The following is a 20,298-nucleotide window of genomic DNA, read 5'->3' as shown; positions in this document are numbered from 1 at the left end:
CTGGAGCTGTGGAGTGACATCACTCAGATTTGGTAGGTGCCTTGTCTAAGACCATGTTCTTGGTTTACAGTGTCACTTTGCTGTCAGTGAGAGTTCTTGCAGCTATCCGACTGGGTGTCCATTTGTCTTCTCGGTAATCACGTGCTAGGACTTCCTCTGTATTCTGTATTTCCCTCCATAGATCTGATTTCAGGAGGTCTGTGTGAGATCTCAGATTCCTGTTCATGAACAGAATTTGTCATTGCGTGAACAGAGTTCCGAATCCGATACACAAACAGGAAGTTGTCCACCCTGTGCTTGAAGGTTTGGATAAATCGATATGGGTAGAGCTGCGTAACACTAAGGGGCAGAAGACGCTGGTGGGAGCTGTGTACGGGCCACCTAACAGTAGTAGTGAGGTCGGAGATGGTATTAAACAGGAAATTAGAAATGTGTGCAATAAAGGAACAGCAGTTATAATGGGTGACTTCAATCTACATGTAGATTGGGTGAACCAAATTGGTAAAGGTGCTGAGGAAGAGGATTTCTTGGATTGTATGCGGGATGGTTTTTTGAACCAACATGTCGAGGAACCAACTAGAGAGCAGGCTATTCTGGATTGGGTTTTGAGCAACGAGGAAGGGTTAATTAGCAATCTTGTCGTGAGAGGCCCCTTGGATAAGAGTGACCATAATATGGTGGAATTCTTCATTAAGATGGAGAGTGACATAGTTAATTCAGAAACAAAGGTTCTGAACTTAAAGAGGGGTAACTTTGAAGGTATGAGACGTGAATTAGCTAAGATAGACTGGCAAATGACACTTAAAGGATTGACGGTGGATATGCAATGGCAAGCATTTAAAGATTGCATGGATGAACTACAACAATTGTTCATCCCAGTTTGGCAAAAGAATAAATCAAGGAAGGTAGTGCACCCGTGGCTGACAAGAGAAATTAGGGATAGTATCAATTCCAAAGAAGAAGCATACAAATTAGCCAGAGAAAGTGGCTCACCTGAGGACTGGGAGAAATTCAGAGTTCAGCAGAGGAGGACAAAGGGCTTAATTAGGAAGGGGAAAAAAGATTATGACAGAAAACTGGCAGGGAACATAAAAACTGACTGTAAAAGCTTTTATAGATACGTGAAAAGGAAAAGACTGGTAAAGACAAATGTAGGTCCCCTGCAGACAGAAACAGGTGAATTGATTATGGGGAGCAAGGACATGGCAGACCAATTGAATAATTACTTTGGTTCTGTCTTCACTAAAGAGGACATAAATAATCTTCCAGAAATAGTAGGGGACAGAGGGTCCAGTGAGATGGAGGAACTGAGCGAAATACATGTTAGTAGGGAAGTGGTGTTAGGTAAATTGAAGGGATTGAAGGCAGATAAATCCCCAGGGCCAGATGATCTGCATCCCAGAGTGCTTAAGGAAGTAGCCCAAGAAATAGTGGATGCATTAGTGATAATTTTTCAAAACTCGTTAGATTCTGGACTAGTTCCTGAGGATTGGAGGGTGGCTAATGTAACCCCACTTTTTAAAAAAGGAGGGAGAGAGAAACCGGGGAATTATAGACTGGTTAGCCTAACGTCGGTGGTGGGGAAACTGCTGGAGTCAGTTATCAAAGATGTGATAACAGCACATTTGGAAAGCGGTGAAATCATCAGACAAAGTCAGCATGGATTTGTGAAAGGAAAATCATGTCTGACGAATCTCATAGAATTTTTTGAGGATGTAACTAGTAGAGTGGATAGGGGAGAACCAGTGGATGTGGTATATTTGGATTTTCAAAAGGCTTTTGACAAGGTCCCACACAGGAGATTAGTGTGCAAACTTAAAGCACATGGTATTGGGGGTAAGGTATTGATGTGGATAGAGAATTTGTTGGCAGACAGGAAGCAAAGAGAGGGAATAAACGGGACCTTTTCAGAATGGCAGGCGGTGACTAGTGGGGTACCGCAAGGCTCAGTGTTGGGACCCCAGTTGTTTACAATATATATTAATGACTTGGATGAGGGAATTAAATGCAGCATCTCCAAGTTTGCGGATGACACGAAGCTGGGTGGCAGTGTTAGCTGTGAGGAGGATGCTAAGAGGATGCAGGGTGACTTGGATAGGTTGGGTGAGTGGGCAAATTCATGGCAGATGCAATTTAATGTGGATAAATGTGAAGTTATCCACTTTGGTGGCAAAAATAAGAAAACAGATTATTATGTGAATGGTGGCCGATTAGGAAAAGGGGGGGTGCAACGAGACCTGAGTGTCATTATACACCAGTCATTGAAAGTGGGCATGCAGGTACAGCAGGCGGTGAAAAAGGCGAATGGTATGCTGGCATTTATAGCGAGAGGATTCGAGTACAGGAGCAGGGAGGTACTACTGCAGTTGTACAAGGCCTTGGTGAGACCACACGTGGAGTATTGTGTGCAGTTTTGGTCCACTAATCTGAGGAAAGACATCCTTGCCATAGAGGGAGTACAAAGAAGGTTCACCAGATTGATTCCTGGGATGGCAGGACTTTCATATGGAGAAAGACTGGATGAACTGGGCTTGTACTGGTTGGAATTTAGAAGATTGAGGGGGGATCTGATTGAAACGTATAAAATCCTAAAGGGATTGGACAGGCTAGATGCAGGAAGATTGTTCCCGATGTTGGGGAAGTCCAGAACGAGGGGCCACAGTTTGAGGATAAAGGGGAAGCCTTTTAGGACCTTAGGAAAAACTTCTTCACACAGAGAGTGGTGAATCTGCGGAATTCTCTGCCACAGGAAACAGTTGAGGCCAGTTCATTGGCTATATTTAAGAGGGAGTTAGATATGGCCCTTGTGGCTACGGGGGTCAGGGGGTATGGAGGGAAGGCTGGGGCGGGGTTCTGAGTTGGATGATCAGCCATGATCATAATAAATGGCGGTGCAGGCTCGAAGGGCCGAATGGCCTACTCCTGCACCTATTTTCTATGTTTCTATGTTTCTAAACCTTTCAGCCAGCCCGTTCATTGATGGGTGGCAAGGAGCTGATTGAAATGTCTGATGCCATTTTTCTACAGCATAAGGGCCTGGACTAAGGGTCTCTCAGTTGATCTGTGCACCGTTGTGTTCTGCGCTCCTCAGTGATCTTGAAGAAAATGCAAATGGGCATTCAGATCCATCTTTCATAATCCGTAACAAAACGGCTCCAATGCCATAACGGAATACATTGCACGCCAGTCTGATGGGCAGAGATGGTTCATAATAGGTGAGCAGCTTATTGCATGTAATTAGTCTTTTTGTTTCCTTGAATGCTCTTTCACATCTTTCTGACCATTCTCATTTTGCTCCTCTCTGTAACAGTGCGTTCAATGGATACAGCACTGTTGCAATGTTTGGGAGAAACCGGTGATAGCAGTTTGCAAGGCCCACGTATGACCTGAGTTGTGACACATTTTCCAGTTTGGGTCCCTGTAGCACTGCTTCAGTCTACTCTTGTGACTTATATAAGCTATGCTTGTTAATGACATCAACACACACAAAATACTGGTGGAACGCAGCAGGCCAGACAGCATCCATAGGAAAAAACACAGTCGACGTTTCGGGCTGAGACCCTTTGTCAGGACTAACTGAAAGAAGAGATAGTTAGAGATTTGAAAGTGGGAGTGGGGGGGGGAGATCCGAAATGACAGGAGAAGACAGGAGGAGGAGGGATGGAGCTAAGAGCTGGAAAGTCGATTGGCAAAAGGGATGCAAGGCTGGAGAAGGGAGAGGATCATGGGATGGGAGGCCTAGGGAGAGAGAAGGGTGGAGGGGAGCACCAGAGGAAGATGGACAGCAGGCAAGGAGTTATTGTGAGAGGGACAGAGAGAGAAAAAAAGGGGGAATTAATTAATTAATTAATAGATAGATAGATAGATAAATAAATAAATAAATAAGAAATGGGGTAAGAAGGGGAGGAGGGGCATTAACGGAAGTTAGAGAGGTCAATGTTCATGCCATCAGGTTGGAGGCTACCCAGACAGAATATAAGGTGTTGTTCCTCCAACCTGAGTGTGACTTCATTTTGACAGTTGAGGAGGCCATGGATTGACATATCAGAATGGGAATGGGACGTGGAAATAAAATGTGTGGTCACTGGGAGATCCTGCTTTCTCTGGGAGACAGGAGCGTAGGTGTTCAGCAAAACAGTCTCCTAGTCTGCGTCGGGTCTCCCCAATATATAGAAGGGAGCACCAGACGCAGTATATCACACCAGCCGACTCACAGGTGATACCAATATATAGGAGGCTGCAGCGGGAGGACCGGACGCAATATATCACACCAGCTGACTCACAGGTGACACCAATGTATAGAAGGCCGCACCAGGAGCACTGGACGCAGTATATCACACTAGACTTCAGTTAATCCTGATAAAGGGTCTCGGCCCGAAATGTCGACTGTGTTTTTTTCTTATGGATGCTGTGTGTGTTGCTCGAATTTCCAGCATCTGCAGATTTCCTCATGTTTGCACTTGTTAATGACATGTCTACAATATGAGATTTCATTCTTGAAAAACTCACATTCTCTCTCTTTGCGTGCAGACCATACTCACTCAGCCTGGTAAGCACTTTGTGAAGGTTCTGGAGGTGCTCTTCATCATTTTTACCAGTCACAATGATGTCATCAAGGTAACATTGTGTTCCTAGGATATCTTGGCCAAATTGCTGGAGCTGATGGGATGCCAAAGATAAGACAATTATACTAGAACAGTCCTTTGTGAGTGCTGATTATGAAGAACTCCCTGCTTAACTCCTCAATCTCCATTTGCAGATAGGCTTGTGACAAGTCAATCTTTGAAATCCTCTCCCTATCTGCTAAAGATGCAAAAAAGTCTTCTATTTGTGACAGGGGATGCTGCACAGTACACAGCACCAGGTTGATGCTCACTTTGAAATCCCCACATATACGAACAGCTCCAGCCTTTCCTTTCTTGATCACCCAGACGATGGGCATGACCCGACCACTCCATTCAACCTTGGAGACAGTGCCAGATGCCTCTAAGTTCTGAAGTTCAGCATCCACTTTGGGACGTAATGCATAAGGCACTGGGCACGCTTTATGGATTCTTGGAGTTGCTGCTTCATCGAGTTCAATTCTGGCCTCCAGGCCTTTGAGTTTACCAATCCCTTTCTCAAATACCTCCTCATTAGCATTAAGCAGCTCTACCAGTCTCTGGTTGCCACTATCATTTAGGTTACCATTGCCCATTGATGTCACACTGAGAGCTTTGATTGAGTGCCAGTCTGGTTGAAATTTTCAAAACCATTCACATCTGAAAAGTGCTGTTCCTCCACTTTTCAATACCTAAAGCTCACTGCTCTGTTTGGCCTCCATACATCACCCTCACTTTCAGTTTGCCTTTGGAGGACACTTTTTCACCTGTGCAGGCCTTTAGCATCACCGACGTCTTCTCTAATGGTATCTTAGAAAACAGTCTGTTGTGGCCAGCCTCTGGAATTACAGACAAAGCTGACACTGTATCCAGCTCCACTGTCAGTGTTACACCAGACACACCTATATTACAGTACATAGTGATTTGCTTCCGTAATATTATGCAGTTCCAGGCGCGACAGTTCACCTTTGTCAGACTCTATGTTGTCGGATTTTGTTTTACGTTCAGTAACTTTATGCACTTGCTTCGTTTTGTTTTTGAGACTTCTCACTTGGTTGTTCTCTCTGTCTGCCTTACACACTCTCTCTATGTGACCTTGGCTGTGACACTTTCTGCAGATTTTTTCTTTGAATCAACAGTCAGTGGCATCATGGGTGGACTTGCCACATGGATAACAGTGGCTTTTTGCACCATTCAGGGACATTCTGTGCATTTCACATTCCAACTTCCTTTTCTGTAGTCCTGCTGATCATTTGCTGCACTGTCTAATGATATTGCAATGGCCAGTGCCCATTCTATGGTTAGCTCTCTTTCTGCCAGTAGCCTCATTTGAGTGCTTCAACTGTGCATGCCACATACAAGCCTGTCCCTTAATGCACCAGAAAGTACATCTCTGAAGTCAAAGTACTGGGAAAATTTGTGCAGTTCTGCAACGTATTCAGAAAGGCTTTTCATCTTTTGACTGGTTCCTTGTGTAAAATTTAAATCTCTCAGCTATTTCCAGCAGTTTAGGACTCAAGTGATTTTGTAAAATTGTAACAATTTTGTCGAACATCTTGCTTGCTGGCTTTGCAGGGGTTATTAAGTTGCCTAAGAGACTGTATGTTCTTGGGCCCATTAAGCTCAGAAATCTAGGGGCTTTCTTTTGCTCCTCCACTTTGTTCGCGTTACAACACAGTTCAACCCTCTTGATATACAATTCCTAGCTTTCATTAGCGCTAAGAAATTTATCAACTTTCCCAACTGAAAGCATCGCCACGTCATTTTTACTTTAAATTCAGCGTGTCTTTCACTGTTACTTACGCGTTCCTCTGTTAGCGTCTGTGATGGCCTTTTCGTGCTGTTTAAATCTCGTTGTTTCATCGCATAACTGTCAGTGCAGATGGTGATATTCTCTGATGTTCAGGTTGGTACTTGTCGCCAATTTGTTGTGTCTGTGCACAACTATGTATCGATTAAATAAAAGCACATACGCGGGAGATGGTTTTAACTGGTGTATTCAGGGCCGGATTTAGTGGGACCAGGGCCCCTGGGCTGGAGGCCCTGATGGGCCCCTGCCGACACCGTAAAATGCTGCTGTACCAAGCAAAAAAACTAGAACAAGAGCAAAGGTCATACTGGTCTAAATATCAAAGCTGTGGATCAAGACATTGGTTTAGTACAATATGTAGGCTATAAACTTACAGGCCTTAAGAGGGAGGACAGAAAGTAATGCAGATTCTTAGTTTGAAGGACAGCATCTAAAGCACTTAAAAATTGATCTAGGCTTAGTTGGCTTAGTAAAGTTATGAGGGAGACGAAGTATGATGTACCCAGTCTTACATCTTTATTTAGCTATTGCTGCACATACCATAGGGCTTATTTCTCAAACAATGACAAAACATTTTTATCTAGGTATTTTTCTCAACCGTGTGTTCTGAGAAAGTAAAATGGAAATGAGAGACAAAAAGGCCAAGAGAGATAGCACTATGGCAAACTAGGAAACTTGACAATACTCCAACAATCTCTTTGAAAACTGAGATCTAGCACATACTAACCTATTGCTGTGCTGTGTGGCTTGCAGAGTAAAAACCACGTATACTTACTAGGTTTGTACACAGTCAATTATTAACCTATTGCCACAGAAACAGGAACAGCACTGACACACAAGCCTAGATATTTACAAAGTCAGATGCTTGCTTTTTAAAATTAGAGCCTAGTTCTTCTGGATTTCTTCACAGCAAAGTTCTTGATCAGATCACTAAAATCCAGATTCCGAACAAGATCACTTTCAAGTGACATCAGAGTAAGATGATTCAGCCTGTCCTGTCCCATTGTGGATCTGAGCCTGTTCTTCACTAGCTTGAGCTTGGAGAAAGATCGCTCACCACTTGCATTTTGATGGGGAGAGTCAGGTAAAGTCTCAAAGCAATGCTTACATTTGGGAAGATGACCTGCAAGTTATTTTCTCTGAGGAACCATAAAAGCTCTGTTGCAGATGAAATATCTTCGCCACTTACAAACTCCCTGAAATGGACAATCTCCTCCACAAAACAAAACACACAGCCGGTGGAAGGGGAATATAAGAGCCATTGCCTTGATATGTACTCACCATTTACGAGCTTGCGTTTAAAGTGAAATTTGGAGGAAAAATGTCTCTGCTGTTTGTATACTCGTCCCAAAGCTTTGATATCCACATCCTTATTCTGGCAAGACTCCAGCCCTTTCTTAGCCCAGTATGCTCGGACTGAATCATCTACTGTTTCCTTTCCCCGGCGAGCAGGATCAGTGCTGTAAGGATCCTCAGTAGTGGTAACGTTAACATTAATGGCGGCCTGACTTGGTTGTTTGGAGGCCTCTGTGGTCGACAATCCTAAAATCATGCTCTCTGCCTCTTCAACATTAGCTGCTGACTGTGGCAAGGACGGTGGTCCTGTGCTACTGCTGGTGCTAGCGCTAGCTGTTGAACAAGTCTCCATTTGTCCACCGGTCTCAGACTGTAACAAGAGCGATGGTACTGCTGCATCATTGAGAGCAGGTTTAAAAAATTCTGTCAATTTCAATGTCTTTTTTAATGCTTCTCTCTCACGGTCCTCTTTTTTCTTTTCTGTGCTCCACTCTCATATTTTTTTTCTGTCCGCCATGATGATAACTACCTATTTTGGGCTGCTTTGCAGCTCTGGCCCCTGGGCTGTAGCCCAGCCTAGCCCTGCCTAAAGTCCAGCCCTGGGTGTATTTACATTGCAGCAAGAGAGAGAGAACAATGCACACAAGTAGACAACAGCGTATGCACAGATGACAGATCAATATATTGTGCTAAGGGGGAAGGAGTCATTGCTCAAAAATAAATAGATCTATAAATTTCAATGAATATATCAACTTCTGCCTGAGCAGTGACATGGATGCACTCCAATTTGCCTACCGTCACAACGGATAAACAGCAGGTGCCGTTTCATTGACACTTCACTCATCTCCAGAACATCTGGACAATGAAAATGAATACATCAGGATGCTCTTTATTGACTACAGCCCAGTACTCAATACTGTCATCCCCTCAAGACTAACCACTAAACTCCAAGACCTTTGCCTTGATACTTCCCTGTGCAACTAGATCTTTGATTTCCTCACTTACAGACCTGAGCCAGTACTGATTGGCAACAATATCTCCTCCACAATCACCATCAGCAAAGGTGCACCACAAGAATGTGTGCTTAGCCCCTCCACTATTCACTTTATACATATGATTATGTGGCTAAGTACAGCTCCAATGCCATATACAAGTATGCTAACAACATCACTGTTGTTGGCCAAATCAAAGATGGTGACGAGTCAGTATATAGGAGGGAGATTGAAAATCTCGTTGAATGGTGTCATAATAATAACCTCACACTCAATGTCAGGAAACACAAAGAGCTGATTATTAATTGTGGAAGGAAGAAGCCAAAGGTCCATGAGCTATAAGACCACAGAACAAAGGAGCAGAATTAGGCCATTCAGCCCAATGAGTCTGCTCTACCTTTTCATCATGGCTGATTTATTATCCCTCTCAATCTCATTCTCCTGCTTGCTCCATGTAACCAATCAACGTCCACTTTAAATATCCTCAATAACATGGCATCCAGTTATCTTTGGCAATGCATTCCACAGTTTTGATTCGCTCTGGCTAAAGAAATTCCTCCTCATTTCTGCTCTAAATGGACATCTCTCTATTCTGAGGCGGTGCCCTCTGGTCTGATACAAAACATCCTCTCCACATCCATTCTATCTATGTCTTTCAATATTCGATAGGTAGCCTCCAACCTGATGGATTTCTCCTTGTGGTAAAAAAAACTCACTTCCCCCCCCCACCTTCCTCTATTCCCCACACTAACATTTTACCTCTTCTTGCCAGCCTATTACTTCCCCCTGGGTCCCCTCATCCTTACCTTTCTCCTATGGTCTAATCCCCACTACTATCAGATTCCCTGCAACACACATCAAAGTTGCTGGTGAACGCAGCAGGCCAGGCAGCATCTCTAGGAAGAGGTGCAGTCGATGTTTCAGGCCGAGACCCTTCGTCAGGACTAACTGAAGGAAGAGTGAGTAAGGGATTTGAAAGTTGGAGGGGGAGGGGGAGATCCAAAATGATAGGAGAAGACAGGAGGGGGAGGGATGGAGCCAAGAGCTGGACAGGTGATTGGCAAAAGGGGATATGAGAGGATCATGGAACAGGAGGTCCGAGAAGAAAGACAAGGGGGGGGGACCCAGAGGATGGGCAAGAGGTATATTCAGAGGGACAGAGGGAGAAAAAGGAGAGTGAGAGAAAGAATGTGTGCATAAAAATAAGTAACAGATGGGGTACGAGGGGGAGGTGGGGCCTAGCGGAAGTTAGAGAAGTCGATGTTCATGCCGTCAGGTTGGAGGCTACCCAGACGGAATATAAGGTGTTGTTCCTCCAACCTGAGTGTGGCTTCATCTTTACAGTAGAGGAGGCCGTGGATAGACATGTCAGAATGGGAATGGGATGTGGAATTAAAATGTGTGGCCACTGGGAGATCCTGCTTTCTCTGGCGGACAGAGCATAGATGTTCAGTAAAGCGGTCTCCCAGTCTGCGTTGGGTCTCGCCAATATATAAAAGGCCACATCGGGAGCACCGGACGCAGTATATCACCCCAGTCGACTCACAGGTGAAGTGTTGCCTCACCTGGAAGGACTGTTTGGGGCCCTGAATGGTGGTAAGGGAGGAAGTGTAAGGGCATGTGTAGCGCTTGTTCCGCTTACGCGGATAAGTGCCAGGAGGGAGATCAGTGGGGAGGGATGAGGGGGACGAATGGACAAGGGAGCTGTGTAGGGAGCGATCCCTGCGGAATGCAGAGGCGGGGGGAGGGAAAGATGTGCTTAGTGGTGGGATCCCGTTGGAGGTGGCGGAAGTTACGGAGAATAATATGTTGGACCCGGAGGCTGGCGGGGTGGTAGGTGAGGACCAGGGGAACCCTATTCCTAGAGGGGTGGTGGGAGGATGGAGTGAGAGCAGATGTACGTGAAATGGGGGAGATGCGTTTAAGAGCAGAGTTGATAGTGGAGGAAGGGAAGCCCTTTTCTTTAAAAAAGGAAGACATCTCCCTCGTCCTAGAATGAAAAGCCTCATCCTGAGAGCAGATGCGGCGGAGACGGAGGAATTGCGAGAAGGGGATGGCGTTTTTGCAAGAGACAGGGTGAGAAGAGGAATAGTCCAGATAGCTGTGAGAGTCAGATTCCTTCTTCTCCAACCCTTGACCTTTCCCACTCACCTGGCTTCACCTTCACCTATCACCTTCCAGCTACCCTCCTTCCCTACCCCCCACCTTTTTATTTTGGTGTCTTCCCCCTTCCTTCTCCATCCTGAAAAGGGTTTCGGCTTGAAACATCAACCATTTATTCATTTCTATAGATGCTGCCCGACCTGCTGAGTTCCTCCAGCATCTTCAGCCTCTGCAGACTTTCTCGTGTTTCAATAGGTTTCAATGAGATCCCCCTCCATTCTTCTAAGCTCAAGCGAGTACAAGCCCAAGGTTATCAAATGCTCCTCATATGTTAACACTCTCATTCCCAGAATCATTCTTGTGAACCTCCAATGCTAGCACATCTTTTTTTAGAAAAGGAGCTCAGAACCAGTCACAACACTCCACGTGTGACCTGACCAATGCCATATCAAGCCTCAGTATGACATCTTTGCCCCTTATATTGTAGTTCTCTCAAAATGAATGCTCATATTGCAATTGCCTTCCTTACCACCACCTCAACCTGCAAGTTAACCTTAAGGGAACCCCACACAAGGGCTCCCAAGTCTCTATGCATCTCTGATTTTTGAATTTTCTTCCCATTTCAAAGATAGTCTGTGCCTTTATTTCTTCCATCAAAGTGCATGACAATACATTTCCCTACACTATATTCCATCTGCCACTTCTTTGCCAAATCTGTCTAAGTCCTTCAGCAGACTCCCTGCTTCCTCAACACTACCTGCCCCTCCATTTATCTTCATATCGTCCACAAACTTGGCCACAAAGTTATCAATTCCATCATCCAAATCATAGACATATAATGTGAAAAGAAGCGGTCCCAACACTGACCCCTGTGGAACACCACTAAGTGGCCTATAATTTCCTTTTTTCTGCGTCCCTCTCTTCTTAAAGAGTGGTTCCTCCAGAACCATTCCAGAATCTAATGATTCTTGAATGATCATTAATAGTGCCTCCACAATCTCTTCAGCTACCACTTTCAGAATCTTGTGGTGTAGTGCATCTGGTCCAAGAGGTGTATCTACCTTCAGACCTTTCAGGACCTTCAATAGCAACTGCACTCAATTTTGCTTTCAGACACTCTCAAATTTCTGGCATATGCTAGTGTCTTCCACAGTGAAGAATGACACAAAATAATTGTTACGTTCATCCAGACATTGTTGTTGTTGTTGTTGTGGCACCACTCATCCAGATCTTTAATCTCCCTTCCATATGCTGATTTGTCACCACCTTTTGAATTGGCTTGTCATTAACAAAGTTAAATATGGCATTGGAGCTGTGTTTAGCTACACAGTTATAAGTGTAAAGTAAGTGGAACAGGAGTCTAAGCACATAACCTTGTGGTGGACCTGTTCTGATGGAGATTGTGGAGGAGATGTGCAGCCAATCTGAACTGATTGGGATCTGCAAGTGAGGAAACTGAGGATCCAATTGCACAAGGATATATTGAGGCCAAGGTCTTAAAGCTTATTAATTACTTTTTCAGGGGATGATGGTATTGAACGTTGAAACTGGTCTTGAACCTAGTGATGAGGGTCTTAAGGCTCCTGTATCTCCAGTAGTAGTGAGAAGAAAATAAGGCCTGGATGGTGGGAGACCTTGATAATAGATGCTTCTTTTTTGCGGCAGTGCTCCAAGTAAACGTGCTCAATGATGGGATAGCTTTGCTTGTGAAACTGCTTTTTACCAGGCATCTCTGGAACTTGAAGTCATGGAAAAGATCTAGTGAAGTATCATGGATGTAGATAGGAAGAGAGGATAAAACAGAGTTGAGATATGCTGATATAAATTTGGTGAGACAGGAACAAGCAGGAACAATGGGTCAACCTGTTGTACTCAACCACCACTCTCCTCCATCTGGCGAAACTGGTCCTCACTCTCAGTAATTTCTCCTTCCACTCTTCCCACCAAACCAAAGCTTTTGTTTTAGTGTGTTTATAAATTCTGCAAAACTCTTGTTAGGTTGATTGTATCTTGTGTGGACCATCTATTTCTATTAGGTGGTAATTCTGCTCTTAGGGTTTCAATTTTGTTTCTTAATCTCTTCCGCCATTTTGATATTCTCATTTCATTACTCAGTTTTGAGTTTCTATTAATGAGTACCTCTATTCTGGAGCCATTGCACTGTGCTGCTGTTAATGCTGCACAGTATGATATTATGTGTAGTTCTTCAAATGTTTTGAGTTTTCCTAAATATTATGGAAGTAAATATTGTTGAGAGTGTTAACAACTTTTACAAATTTTGATGACGTGTTTTGTTTTAGTATGTAGAGTCTTTTTGTTAGGTCAGTGCCCACATATTCTGTGAGTGTCAAGTTAAATGTTAGGATAATTTTGTCTGTAAGCTCAGCTTCATCATCAACATTTTGCAGAGGCTCTACATCTGTGTTATAGCTATTACCATCAAGCTGCAGTGCAGTTGTTGAAATAATGCTTTTTCATCAGAGCTTCGGGATGTGGTATCTTCATTATTTTCTTGTATAGTATTGTTGTGGTCTTTAGGTTGGTTTCTTCCTAGCTCTTGTGTTACTTCATGCTGTATTTGACTTAATGTGTCTAACGGGATTAAGTTATTTGCATATCTGTTTATTTACTAATTCATCTATCTATCTATTTGTCTGTCTATTTATAGATTTGCTTTCTTTTTGTGCTTGTACAGTTGGTTGTCTGCTCTGTTGGTGCAGTTTTCCATTGATTATATTATGGTTATTAGATTTATTGAGTATGCTCACAAAATAAAATGAATCTCAGGGTTGTACCTGATGACATATATATACTTTGATAATAAAATTTCTTTGAACTTTGAACTTTGAGTTATTACCCTATAATCATCAGGCTCCTGAACCAACGTAGATAACTTCACTTGCATCAACACTGGGCCGACTTCTGCTCCTTTGTCTATGGTCTTATGAACTGACTCCACAACCTTCAAGGACTCTACAACTCAAGTTCTCAGTATTATTGATTTACTGTTTTTTAATATTTGTACAATTTGTCTTCTTTTGCACATTGGTTATTTGTCAGAATTTGTTATTTATATTTTTTTACAAATTCTATTGCATTTATTTTCCTGTAAGTGCCTGCAAGAAAATGAATCTCAAAAGCTCAAAGTAGTATATGGTGACATATTTGTACTTTGATAAAAAATTTACTTTGACTTTGGCTTGACCCATCTGGACTCTCTGCAGTCTACCAAATTCACAAGTGATTCCAATAATTTAAGGTAACTTGTTTTCTCCATTCATAGGTCATCCACCTGCAATACTAAGTTCAAAAACAAGAGAAAATCTGCAGTTGCTGGAAATCAAAGCAACACTCACAAAATGCTGGAGGAACTCAGTAGGCCAGGCAGCGTCTATGGAAAAGAGTTAACAGTTGATATTTCGGGCCAAGATCCTTCACATAAAAGGCCTCAGCCCCAAACATTGACTGTTTACTCTTTTCCATAGATACTGCCTGGCCTGCTGAGTTCCTCCAGCATTTTGTGTGTGTTGCTGTAATACAGTACTAAGTTTTTTTGTCTCTCCTGTTACCATCATCTGATATGCACGGCACAGAAAAAGCTACAAGAAGTAGTAGATACAGTGCAGTCCAACAAAGAGTCATACAGCACAGACTAGATGGGATGGCCCTTCATCCCATTTAGTCTGTGCCAAACCATTAATCTGCATAATCCCATTGATTTGTACCCGGATCACAGGCCTCCATACCCTTCCCATCCATGTACCTACCTAAAGTTCTCTTAAACGTTGAAATCGACCCTGCATCCACCACCTGTGCCAACAACTTGTTCCACACTCTGAGTGAGGAAGTTCTCCCTCATAGTCCCCTTAAATGTTTCACCTTTCACCCTTAATCCATGACCTCCAGTTGTAGTCTCAACTGCTTGCATTTACCCTATATACTCCTTATATTTTTGTATACCTCTATCAAATCTCCCCTCAGTCTTTTATGTTCTAGGGAATAAAGGCCTAACCTATTCAATCTTTTGTTATAACTCAGGTCCTCAAGTCCAAGCAACATACTTAAAAGTTTTCTCTGCACTCTTTTAATCTTATTTCTTTCTTTCCTGCAGGTAGGTGACCAAAACTGCACATAATACTCCAAATTAGGCCTCTCCAATGTCTTACACAACTTCAACATAACATCCCAACACCTGTACTCAACATATTGATTTATGGAGGTCAATGTCCCAAAAGCTTCCCATGTGACCCTATCCACCTGAGATGCTACTTTCAAGAAATTATGGATCTGTTTTCCCAGACTCCTCTGTTCTATCGCGCTCCTCAGCACCCTACTATTCACTGTGTAAGACCTACTCTGGTTGGCTCTACCAAATTGCAACACCTCAAACTTGTCTGCAATAAATTTCCATCTACCATTTTTAGGACCATTTTTCCAGTTGCTCCAGATCCCACTGCAAGCTTTGATAGTCTTCTTTGCTGTCCAATACACCTCCAGTTTTGGTGTCATCCGCAAATTTGCTGATCCAGTTTACCATATTCTCATCCAGATCATTGATATAGATGGCAAACAACAACAGACCCTGCACCGATCCCTGTGGCATACCACTAGTCACAAACCTCCAGTCAATGAAGCAACCACCTGCAACCTCTCTCTGGTTTCTTCTGTGAAGCAAATGTCAAATCTAATTTAATCCCTCATCTTGAATGCCAAGCAACTGAACCTTCTGACCAACATCTCATGTCAAAGGCCTTGCTAAAGTCCATGTAGACAACATCCACTGTCTTGCCTTTATTAACTTCCCTGATAAGTTCCATGAAAAATCTGTAAGATTGGTTAGTCACAACCAACTGTCCCATGCACGAAGCCATGTTTGCTATCGCTAATTAGTCCTTCTCTACCTAAATACTTATATATCTGGTCCCCTTAGAACACTTTCCAATAACTTTCCAATACTGATATCAGGCTCACTGGCCTATAATTTCTTGGCTTATTCTTAGAGCTTTTTCTTAAACAATAGAACATTTTTTTCTTATATTCCTTCTGGATAGCCTCCAACCTGATGGCATGAACATTGATTTCTTGAACCTTCAGTAATGGCCCCCCCTTCACCATTCCCCATCCTCTTTTCCCTCTCTCACTTTATCTCCTTGCCTGCCCATTGCCTCTCTCTGTTGCTCCTCCCCCTTTTCTTTCTTCCTTGGCCTTTTGTCCTCTCCAATTAGATTCACCCTTCTCCAGCTCTGTATCTCTTTTACCAACCAACTTCCCAACTCTTTACCATCCCTACCCCCCACTTGGTTTTATCTTTCACCTTGTGTTTTTCCCTCCCCTCCCTCTAACTCTAACTCCTCATTTTTTTTCTCTAGTCCTGCTGAGGGGTTTCGGCCAGAAACATTGACTGTACTCTTTTCCACAGATGCTGCCTGGCCTGCTGAGTTTCTCCTGTATTTTGTGTGTGTTTCTTGGATTTCCAGTATCTGCAGATTTTCTCTTGTTTGGAACAACATTAGCTATTGTCCAATCCTCCAGCATCTCACCTGTAGCTAAATATGTTTTAAATATCTCTGCTAGGGCCACTGCAATTTCTGCACTAACCTTCCACAGGGTCCGAGGGATCACACTGTCAGGCCCTGGGAATTTATCCACTGTAATTTGCCTCAAAAGAGCAAACAACTCCTCCTCTGTAACCTGTGTAGGGTCCATGGCCTTTCTGCTGCTTTGACTCACAACTATAGACTCTGTGTCCATCTCCTGATTATATACACATGTTAAAAATCCATTTAAGATCGCCTACATCTCGTTCGGCTCCATGCATAGGTTACCACTTTGATCTTGCAGAGGACCAAATTTGTCCCCTGTAATCCTTTTGCTCTTAATATCTTTGTAGAAGATCTTTGGATTCTTCTTCACCTTGTCCACTAGAACAACCTCCAGTCTTCTTTTAGCCCTCTGATTTCCTTAAGTGTTCTCTTGCATTTTTTATACTCCTCAAGTACCTCATTTGTTCCTGCTTGCCTATATCTGCTCTGCACCTCCTCTTTTTCTTAACCAGGGGTTCAATATCTCTCAAAAGCCAAGGTTCCTTAAACCTGTTATCCTTGCCTTTTACTGTGTAATCTCAAGAATTCACTTCTGAAGGCCTCCCACTTACTAAGTATATCTTTGTCAGAAAACAACTTGTCCTAATCCAAGCAACGTGTACAAAATGCTGGAGGAATTTAGCAGGCCCGGCAGCATCTATGGAAAAGAGTAAACAGTCGACATTTCATGGTGAGACCCCTTCAACTGTCCTGATGAAGCATCTTGGCCTGAAATGTCTACAGTTTTTCCTACCCATGTCGCTGGTACCAACGTGGACCATGGCCACTGGATGCTCACTATCCCACGGAAGAACGCTGTGCACTCAGTCTGAGATGTCCCTCACTCTAACACTTGGGAGGCAAAAAAACTATCCAGGAATCTCGTTCTCATTCACAGAACCTCCTTTCTGTTCCCCTAACCAACAATTTCTCGATCACTACCTCTCCCCCTTTCCCTTCTGAGCTAGGGAGCCAGACTCAGAAGGGGGGGGGCAGTAAATGACCGAATACCAGAACCTAACTGCTGTGGCTTTCCTCTGCTAGAGCAATCTCCATTCCCCCTCCACCAACAGTATCCAAAGTGATACACCTGTTGTTGAGGGGAACAGCCACAGAGGCTACCTATCCCCTTTCCCCCTCCCAGTTATCTGTGTCCTGCATCTTGGGTGTAACTACCTCCCTGTATGTCCTGTCTATCAACTTTTCAGCCTCCCAGATGATCCGGAGTACATCCAGTTCCAGCTCCAACTCCTTAACATGGTCTGTTAGAAGCTGCAGCTGGATGCACCTCTCGCAGGTATAGTTATCAGGGACACTGGAGGTCTCCCTGCCTTCCCACATCTCACAAGAGGAGCATTCCAGTATCCTGTCTGGCAACCCCACAGCTCTAAATGTTCAATAAAAAAGAAATAAAGAATAAACAACAACAACAAAAAAATCTCCATATGGCCTACACCTCTCCTAAGCCTTGATGAGCTGAAGCCTCAACTCCCCACTCTAACACTGGCGTCCACACAATGGACGTCCTGCTAAAACTTCTTTTTATTGGTCCTTCTCAAGTGCCTAACTTTGCGCGATCTAGTGTCTCGTCGGGAACTGTGGGAAATGTGCAGGCTGCCCCTCCTTGCTTCTTTTAAACTCTCTCTCCCTTTATGCAATCCAGCATCTCCTCGGAACCGCGGCACGCAAAATATGTTAGGCAAAGCCCTCTCCACCAGTGAGAAAATTTACATGGTGTGTTGCCCCAAGAAAGCAGAATCCATTTTCAAAGACTCTACAATCTAGGCATTGCCCTCTTCTCATTACTACTACTGGGCAGCAGGTACAGAACCCTTAGGCCCCACACCACCTTGGTATTACCCTAACAACCATCAGGCTCCTGAACCAGCATGGATTACTTCATTCTCCACTACTTTGAACTGATTCTATGACTTTCAAGGACTTTAAAACTCATGTTTTCAATATTTTCTTTATTTGCACAATTGGTTATTTGTCAGTCCTTGTGTATGTATGGATTTCTGTAACATTCTATTACATTTCTTTTTCTGTAAATGCCTGCAAAAAGTTCAAAGTTCACAGTAAATTTATTATCAAAATATATGTATGTCATCATATACAACCCTGAGATTAATTTTATTATGAGCATACTCAATAAACCCATAAAATAATAACCGTAACAGAAGTTATCCCCTTTAGTTCAAGGGCCTGATGGCTGAGGGGTAATAACTGTTCCCGAACATGGTGGTTTGAGTCCTGAGGTTCCTGCACTTTCTTCCTGATGACAACAATGAGAAGAGAGCACGTCCTGATGATGAATGTTGCTCTCCTACAACAGCATTGCACACAGATGTGCTCAATAGTTGAGAGGGCTAGCCATGATGGAGTGGTTCATATCCACTAGGTTTTTATAGGGTTTTTCATTCATGGGCATTAGTGTTTCCATACCAGGCTGTGATGCAGCCAGTCAATATACTCTTCACTACACGTCCATAGAAGTTCTCAAAGTTTTAGATGTCATGCCCAATCTACATAAACTCCTAAGGAAGTGGAGGCGTTGGTGTGCTTTCTTCATAATTGCACTTACGTGCTGGGCCCAGGCCAAGTCCTCCAAAAAAATAACAATGAGGAATTTCAAGTTGCTGATCCTCTCTACCTCTGATCGTCTAATGAGGACTGGCACATGGACCTCTGGTTTCCTTCTTTTGAAACCAATAATCAGCTCCTTGGTCTTGTTGACTTTGAGTAAGGGGTTTTTGCTATGGCACCACTCAGCCAGATTTTCCATCTCCCTCCTATATGTTGTTTTATCACCACCTTCGATTTTGCCTGTGACAGTGGTGTCATCAGCAAACCTGAATATGGAATTGGAGCAGTGCTTAGCCGCACGGTCCGAAGTGTAAAGTGAGTAGAACAGGAGGCTAAGCTCACAGCCTTGTGGTGTACCTGCACTGGTGGAGATTGGGTAGCTGTTGTTGCCAATCTGAATTGACTAGGGGCTACAAGTGAGGAGTTCCAGAATCCAACTGCAAAAGGAGGTATTGAGGCCAAGGTCTTGGAGCTTATTGATTAGTTTTGAGTAGATGATGGTATTGAGTGCTGAGCTGCAGTTGATACAGAACATCCTGACGTATGCTGTTTCAGGATTGAGAGAAGAGCCAATGAGATGGCATCTGCTGTGGACCTGTTGCTCTGGCAGGCAAATTGGAGTGGATCCAAGTCACTTCTTAGGCAGGAGTTGACATGTTTCATCACCATCCTCTCAAAGCACTTCATCACTGTGAATGTAAGTGCTACTGGATGATAGTCATTGGGGCAGGTCGCCATGTTCTTCTTGGGCATAGTTGAAGTATAATTGAATCCCGCTTGAAGCAGGTGGGTAAAGACTGCCAAAGTGAGAGGTAAAAGATCTCAGTGAACACCCCAGCCAGTTGATCAGCACATGTCTTTAGTACTTGGCCAGGTACCCTGTCTGGGCCAGATGCTTTTTGTGGCTTCACGCTCATGAGGCTGCTCACAAGTTCGCCTCAGATACTGAAATCACAGGATCATCAGGGGCTGTTGGAGTTCATGAATGTTCCGCCTTGTTTTGACAGTCAAAGCGAGCATAGAAGGCATTGAGTCCTTCTGGAAGCAAAGCCCTGCTGTCGCTTATGTTGCATGATTTAAATTTATAAGAGGTGTTAGCATTCAAGCCCTGCCACACCTCAAGCTGAAATGAATCTCAAGGTATCATGTGGATACTTTAATAATAAATTTACTTTGAACCCTAAGCATTTGTTTCACTCAACACCAGCCATCAAATGCACTAGATTGAGTATACAAAGTCTTCTTCAACAATCCATTCCAAACCTATAATCTTCATGGCCTGGAACCCAAGGATACCAACAACATCAAAATACCAATGGGTTAGAAGT

This window comes from Mobula birostris, chromosome 7, assembly GCF_030028105.1.
Source record: "Mobula birostris isolate sMobBir1 chromosome 7, sMobBir1.hap1, whole genome shotgun sequence".
NCBI classification, from domain to species: domain Eukaryota; kingdom Metazoa; phylum Chordata; class Chondrichthyes; order Myliobatiformes; family Myliobatidae; genus Mobula; species Mobula birostris.
Note: the sequence above shows the minus strand (reverse complement) of the source record.